Source organism: Lactuca sativa, chromosome 3 (assembly GCF_002870075.4).
Source record: "Lactuca sativa cultivar Salinas chromosome 3, Lsat_Salinas_v11, whole genome shotgun sequence".
NCBI lineage: Eukaryota > Viridiplantae > Streptophyta > Magnoliopsida > Asterales > Asteraceae > Lactuca > Lactuca sativa.
Genome location: NC_056625.2, coordinates 96269353 through 96277964, shown reverse-complemented (window position 1 = coordinate 96277964; position 8612 = coordinate 96269353). Strand labels below are relative to the sequence as shown.

Sequence of the window (8612 nt, the reverse complement as noted above, 5' to 3'; positions counted from 1 at the left end):
GTATTTCTGCTCTTGTTTATTTATGTGGGTTAATATTTTATGTTAAAACTTGACGTGTCTATAAAACATGACTAAATAAATTTATGGATTTTATGAATTATTTTAGGTAGATATGGATAATTATACTATATATCAAAATTGTGTGTTCTTAGCTACAATAATTTGTGCTCTCTTTTGTCAAAATTGACAAAATTTTCCCTTCTATTATGGTCTTCTTGTCTTTTTTTTTTTCACCTGCCTTCTGTTTTGGCTTATATGTCCCTTCTATTTTTTGTGTCCCCTGTTCATTCGTCCTTCTAAATTGTTGTTTATCGCTCTGTACTTATATTTATTTGTCATTCCTTTATTTTATCTGTTAAGTCTTTTGTCAACGTAGATTGTTGACTTACTTTTAAATTTTCTACGTGTCTTTCTTTCCAGTCCTTTGTCGTTTGTTGTCCACGTGTTCTTCTTCTCTCTTTCTTTTGGGTTCGATGTCCACCGCCCTTCGCCGCCTATCTCTCGATTACATTACTATGGTTTCACATTTTATTTTATCCTCCCCAAATCGAGTCTCCTCTCTTCTTCTACTTGCTGCTACCTCCACCGCTTCAGGCGATGTACCGACAACCAACCACCGGAGTTCGCCGTTTACCCTCTGCTCCATATAAAGATGATCCAAAAGCAGAAACAAGGTTTCAAGGAGTATCAAAGGAATATGAGGTATTATTACTAACTATAAAAATGATTTAGGTTTAATCAGGCACCTTACCAGCTTGCTACAAGGTAATTTTTATTCACAGACCATTTGACTATGTTTGTATATCTAAAATATTTACGTTAGCGGTGCTTGTCTTTTTTCGTTAGCGATGAAGGACGGGAGGTTAGGGGCTGTGGAAGATGCGACGACGGAGGGTTCCAGAGTCAAGATCGATTGCGACAGAGGATACAAACAACTGCATCCATTATCAACAATAGACTGAATGATTGAAGCTCTGGAATCGATGAAGTACGTTTAGGATATATATATATATATATATATATATATATATATATATATATATATATATATATATATATATATATATATATATATATATATATATATATATATATATATATTCAACAGCTCTAACAACTGAATTATGCCCACCAACTGTTTGTGAAAATGCCAAGCAGAGGTTTTTGGTTTGTTACATCATTGGTTGCACATATGGTGAATGTAACCTCACCAGATCTCTATAATTTGTGATTGAGGACAAATTATAGAGATTAAGTTTTTAACATGTTCACGGAATGGGCCCTCTTTATTTTTATTTGTATGTGTTTTATATATTTTGCAGACATTAAGTTTTTCTTAAAATTGCAATTGATAATGACATACCATACATACTACACAAAAATTGTTTTCAGTTTACCTGTTTATTATGATTCCATATAAATTTTGGCTAATTGATTTCATTTGTTTTCGACATTTTGGTATGAAATGCTAAAAGCTGCCAATTAAAAACTTACTTCAGGTTATTCACTTTATTTATTCGATTGGTCAAAATATCTATTTTTATTTATATATTATTGGTAAATTTTCTCACTTTTGATTTTTTTTTTTTCCGAGTAGCAGATTCAAAAAACCTCTTCATCAACATCTATGGTAGGTTTATCTATCAAAAAATTTATCATCAGTTTTGGTTTGTTTGAAGATTTTTATTCCAAGAAGAAGATGAATCAATCAAGTTTCATTTTGACCAAAATATATGTCAACTTTCAGGTCGGGATTTTCACGATGGCGGTTTCAGGTTTCGTCATTATATATAACATTTCCCTCAAAATGGGAATGGAATGCATTAAAACGTAAAAGTTTCCTGTAAAGGACTGGAATGCCCTATTACTGGAAAAAAAAATTACAAAAAAGACCAAGACTTTGACTTTTGTCGGCTTTAGTGTATTTACATTTTAAAGTTCAATATTCACTTTAACAATTTCAATAGTTATTCCTATATTATCTATTTTATAATTTATAATTTCATACATCAAATTTTTTTTTATCATCATGCATAATTTTCTAATGTCCCGTTTTTTATTGTCGATTCCTTTTTTTACATCAACATTTTTGATGAACTCATCCAATTGATATGGCTGCAACACATGTAGCATGAATGTGTTTTGTTCTTCTCTAAACACATGATGATGGTGTTAAGGCTTTTATTATTGTTCTTACTCAGTTGATGCCGGTGTTGAGGTTTTTATTAGTCCTAAAAAAAATAAGTAATAATAATTTTCTTTATTATTATTATTATTATTATTATTAGACAAAATTACATAAATGGTCCTCATGGTTGACAAAATCGACCAATTATGGTCCTTATGACGAATTCTTTACACAGATGGTCCCTGTGGTTTCAAAATGTTGCAAAGACGGTCCTTTTGACTAACGACGTTAACCTTTTCAGTTAAGTCCTATATGAAATAACATATTTGCCCTTCATGCATAAGGACGCTTTATGTAATATGTATCTACCACAGGGACCATTTATGTAATTTTCTCTATTATTTATTATTTATTTATTTATTTTAATTATACATTTAAGGATTTAGATTTGTTTAAATTTATTGTTATATATATATATATATATATATATATATATATATATATATATATATATATATATATATATATATATATATGCTAACATTTTTTAATGTTTTGCTCAAATTATTTTTTCTAATCGTTTTGACATTTTCTTCAAGTAAATTTATTAATGTTTTTTTTTTTATTTTGACGTTTTATTCGAATATTATTTATTTATTTATTTATTTATTTGACGTTATGTTCGAATATATTTTTCAACATATAGTATGTTTATATTTGTTAAAGGATTTCACGGCTATTATAATTATAATTCGTAACTTAATTCACTTTCAACTATGTTTTCATTTTTTTTTCTTTTATCAGGTTATATAATTATTATTTTTTAATTCAAATATTTAATTACATAAGGTTGTATAATTATTATTTTTGTAAACTAATATATTAACATTTTTTATAAAAAAGTCTAAAATGTTTGTTAAACGTGAATATGATTAATATAGATTAGGTAGACATAGGCTAAGCTGAGACCGCCTCACAACGTTGCCGAGAACGACCAGGTCGTTTCACATTGGATTTAAATGTAATTATTTCATTTTTTTGTTTTTAGCAGTGTTGTAAAAAATCACAACGCAAAGGACGTCTAATCGGTCAGGTAGCGCTTAGGGACTAATATGAGATTAATCGGGACCTAGTTGTATTTTTTACAACACAACTAAAAACAAAAAAATAAATAACTCGAAATAATTACATTTAAATCCAATGTGAAATGACCTGGTCGTTCTTGGCGACGTTGTGAGGCGGTCTCCGCTTAGCCTATGTCTACCTAATCTATATTAATCATATTCACATTTAACAAACATTTTACACTTTTTTATAAAAAATGTTAATATATTAGTTTACTAAAATAATAATTATACAACCTTATATAGTTAAATATTTGAATTAAAAATAATAATTATATAACTTGATAAAAGAAAAAAAAAATGAAAACATAATTGAAAGTGAATTAAGTTACGAATTATAATTACAATAGCCGTGAAATCCTTTAACAAATATAAACATACTATATGTTGAAAAATGTATTCGAACATAACGTCAAAAAAATAAATAAATAATATTCGAATAAAACGTCAAAATAAAAAACATTAATAAATTTACTTGAAGAAAATGTCAAAAAAGATTAGAAAAAATAATTTGAGCAAAACGTTAAAAAATGTTAGCATGTATATATATTAAACAATAATTTTAAACAAATCTAAATCCTTAAATATATAATTAAAATAAATAAAAAAAATAATAAATAATAGAGAAAATTACATAAATGGTCCCTATGGTAGAAACATATTACATAAAGCGTCCTTATGCATGAAGGACAAATATGTCATTTCACATAGGACTTAACTGAAAAAGTTAACGCCGTTAGTCAAAAGGACCATCTTTGCAAGATTTTGAAACCATAGGGACCATCCGTGTAAAAAATTCGTCATAAGGACCGTAATTGGTCGATTTTGTCAACCATGAGGACCATTTATGTAATTTTGTCTTATTATTATTATGATATAGTATATTTCTTTTGTTTTTCTTTTAAATCATTGTTTTTGTATACTCATTTTGTTTTGGATAATCTTTTGACATTTTTCAGGTTCAGTGCTTTGGATGCCCTTGGTTTTGGAAGTTAAGTAACTAATTGACTTATTTCTTCTGACGAAAATGGTATAAAAATGCAGTCACCGCCTCAGTAGAACTGATTGTAATTTATACAGGAGGTCTTCTTCTACATGACACGTAATTATAAAAGAAAAACTTTTGTAAATTGAATTAACCTTTTAAAATTTAATGATTAAGCAGAAGACATACATAGTTCCCATTCGTCGTTTAATTGCATCCAAGTTTCAATAAAGATTTGATACATTTTTTGGCTTCAATTTCAAATTCTATAGGTTGATTTAGTTTGAGTATACACATTGTAGACAAACCGTAAGCCCTCAAATAGGAGTAGTTGATACCTCCTACAAATGGGGTTACTTTTGGGGATTATGCAGTAAAAGACACCTCAAGACGGTTTAGGTTTGTGGTGTTAACATGAGTTTATATTCAACAGATGCATTAGAACATCAAATTACTTCTTTATATGCAAATATTTCAAAAAGGAGAAGGATGGTTTACATGATTTTTCTGCTGGTATGGTTCTTCAACAATTAGTCAGTAACAAATCTGACTTATTTAAGAAGCATCCAGTCCAACATGGTAAATTTTTTTTGGTTTTCTTTATAACAAAGGTTACTGGGATTTGGTATCTATATGAAATAACAATGGGGATTGTCACATCCTAATATAATATCTCATATATCTAATGACCTGAAATAAAAGAAGACAGTTGTTGCTACATCTGTTGAAATAAGAAAGTCGTTGATTGAAGTTCTAATTCAAGTCTGAAGTCTGAACAAATGAATGTTATTCTGTAGGAACTACTATTGCACGGTATGTGTTTGTTGAAATGTCAATGTTGATGAAGAGTTTGTTTTTTGATTTGGGATCGGTGATGATGGAGATATGAAAGATTTATGCCATCTCCTGGAAAAATTAACTATGGTATGCTCCACAAGAGTCTATGTCTGCCTCTCATTTTCCAGTCCTAAATGATTTTTCTATATTCATATTTATTTTTTCGTTTTAGTTTTCTGTGTATACAGTTTACTTATGAAAGATGTTAAGTCTGGACTGTAGATGTAGGTGAAGTCGTTGAAGGCGGAAAGGAGTTCGAGGGAGATGGGGAACAAATTAGCATTTGTGGATGTCGTGGCAACATCCGGTATTATATAGACTTAACAGAAATTGGCATTTGTGTTTGCTTTTTTCTTGCATCTTATGATGTTATTGTTTAGTTTGAACTTTTAAGGGTAAAACTGACAACTGGTATCGACATAGTTTTCAGGGAATTGATAGTTTAGGCCATAATACGGGTTTACAACGACAAAAACCTAATATGCAAAATCAACATTGGTTTTATTTAGTATCATAACAGCAACAGGTCTTAGGACATACCCATGGGCAACATTACATTGGAGCTTCACCGAATAGTAATTTCTTTTGGTATAATGGGATGTGTGTATCTACAATGTCCAAATGTATATCTATTTGCTTCACGGTTCATCATTATCATTTCGGACACTCATATATATATATATATATATATATATATATATATATATATATATATATATATATATATATATATATATATATATATATATATTAAATTCATAATAAATAAATAGAAAGACAAAAAAACAACAATAAAAAAATAAATTTCAAATCAAAAGGGGTTTTTAAGAGAACAAACTAAACGATATATATATATGTATATATATATATATATATATATATATATATATATATATATATATATATATATATATATATATATTAAATTCATAATAAATAAATAGAAAGACAAAAAAACAACAATAAAAAAATAAATTTCAAATCAAAAGGGGTTTTTAAGAGAACAAACTAAACGAATTCATTTTATAACTTATTAATAACAATATTTTTTTTTTTGTTAAATACTCGATATCATTAGACACACGATTTTTTTTAAATTTTTTTTTAATTTTTATCGATTACCGAATATATTGAGCGGTAAATATGTTTTTTATATTTAATTAACACTTCAACTTTTAATTACATTTCAGTTTTTACTTAATTATATTTTAACATTTAGTATTTCTTTTATTTACTAATTAAATATGTGTGTTAAACACCAAATGGTATTTTGTTTATAAAGTACAAATTTATAACATGTAATATTTTCAATATATTTATAACTTTCACAACTTTTTTGTTTTTTCTTTTTTTGTATTTAAAATTTTTTAATTTATAAATTATTGACCCCATATAGTTGTATTTATACTTTTGTTTATTTGTATGCTCACTATTTTATATTAAAAGACGACATGTCTATAAAACATGACTAAATAAATCTGAGGGTATTATAAAATATCCTAGAAAATATGGATAAATTGTTTAGATATTTATAAAAAAAAACTATTGAAAGATGTTAAGCATTAGAGATTTTATTTAATAAAGTTAATATAAGAATAAGTTAACAATTGTTTTGAATGATAATATGAATTTGCTATTGGAGACGTTTTAAACTAAAAACATTAAAAAAAACACTAAAACATTAATAACATGCGGTTCAATGTATATCTTCAGAAAACAATAAAATTTTAAGACAATGACATTTATAAATTTTAAAATTAAAATTAAAATAATAGTCAAAATGGTTTGGTGTGTTTCTATATATATATATATATATATATATATATATATATATATATATATATATATATATATATATATATATATATATATATATATATATATATATATATATAATATGGAATTTACGAACTTTATTATGATATTAGTCGACTTCAATTTTCGAAATTTAACAAATTAGCAATTAATGGTCATAAATTAATATGACACTTAATCTCCATCTAACCGATTAATCTAATAATCACAGTCTATAGACTAGCTATCGACGAACATTTTTCACAAACTTGATATATATATATATATATATATATATATATATATATATATATATATATATATATATATATATATATATATATATATATATATATATATATATATATATATATATATATATATATAATCGTTCGTCAAAATATCGATACAAATCACATCAACATCATCCTTCGCCTAGCATCACCTTTAGCCTTAAACTCATCCATCACATGGATTATCTAAATGAAAAAAAAAATTAGGACATTAATAACATGTGGTGCAATTTACATATTCAACAAGCAACAAAATGATTAAGTGATGACATTGCTAACTATAAAAATTATAATAAAGCTAAATAAGTAAAAACTAGTAGTCGAAATGGTTTAGTATTACGTTTAGCCTTAAACTCATCCATCACATGGACTATCTAAATGAAAAAAAAAACATTAGGACATTTATAACATGTGGTGCAACTTACATATTCAACAAACAACAAAATGATTAAGTGATGACATTACTAACTTTAAAAATTATAATAATGCTAAATAAGTAAAAACTAGTAGTCGAAATGGTTTCGTATTACGTTATATATATACTAGGTTACAACCTGTGATATCCACGGGTGACAAAACGAAAAAAAAAATATTGAAATTTCAAAAGTATAAATATTAATTATAGATTTGGAAACAAAGATTTATTTGTAAAGTTATATGATTTGTTAGTAACAACGTATGAGTGTTCGTTTGGATGGATCAGTTTGATCCGTCCGTAAGTGAATCCAAATAGATTTTGGTTTTCAAAACATGGATCCGACCGTTCAAACTAAATTCAAATCTGATCTGAACCAACCAAATTACAATTCGGTTGGATCGGTTTTTACAATTCGGTTTTCAAGAGACGGAACATTTAAAAATTATATAACTTGAATGTTAGGCAACACTAAACAAAAGTAAATTGTTTAGTTATGAATTAAAATTTAAGAATAACCTTTAAGAAAAATATGTTATTATTTAATATTCTATAGATAAAAACACCGAGAAGTACATATTTAGGGTTTTTATTGGGTAATATTTTCGAATCTATTTAAAAATTAACTTACATTTAATAAATATTTAAAAGAAGTATATTAAAAACAAAAATATATATAAATAAGAAAATGATAAATTGTTATTCGGTTTTTATGGACTATTTTTTTTTCTTTTATAAACCAAAACCAACCGAAAACTAAAATAATGATTGGATTTTGCTAAAAACCAAATCAAAAATCCGATTATCCGAATCGAATAGGCTAATCCGAATTGTCCTTGGATAATTTGGTTTTATCGGAATAGTGAACAACCCTAGTAACAGGAAAGTGAATAATTTCTTTTCGGCGAATGGATTCTTTTATCGATTAGTTTTTTTTTTTCGGCAGACATCAAATAGTTTGCTATCGTTGATTACATTTTTTGAAACATTTTGTATTCCAAAGAACTTCAAAACAAAATATGTATGATATTTCTGA

General features: G+C 26.4%; 1 long non-coding RNA gene across 8 annotated transcripts; it reads left to right on the top strand.

Moving 5' to 3' along the window:
* The first annotated feature begins 221 nt into the window (after window positions 1-221).
* Window positions 222-5549, top strand: LOC111895848 (uncharacterized). 8 transcript variants are annotated; one of them, XR_008230910.1, is made up of 8 exons: window positions 222-702; window positions 847-988; window positions 1476-1499; window positions 1601-1630; window positions 1748-1775; window positions 4212-4243; window positions 5035-5161; window positions 5247-5549. It is a non-coding gene; the product is annotated as an uncharacterized LOC111895848 (long non-coding RNA). The 8 variants fall into 8 exon arrangements; XR_002851703.3 differs by lacking the exon at window positions 1476-1499; XR_002851706.3 differs by lacking the exon at window positions 1476-1499 and having other exon boundaries at window positions 4212-4816.
* Window positions 5550-8612: the final 3063 nt, after the last annotated feature.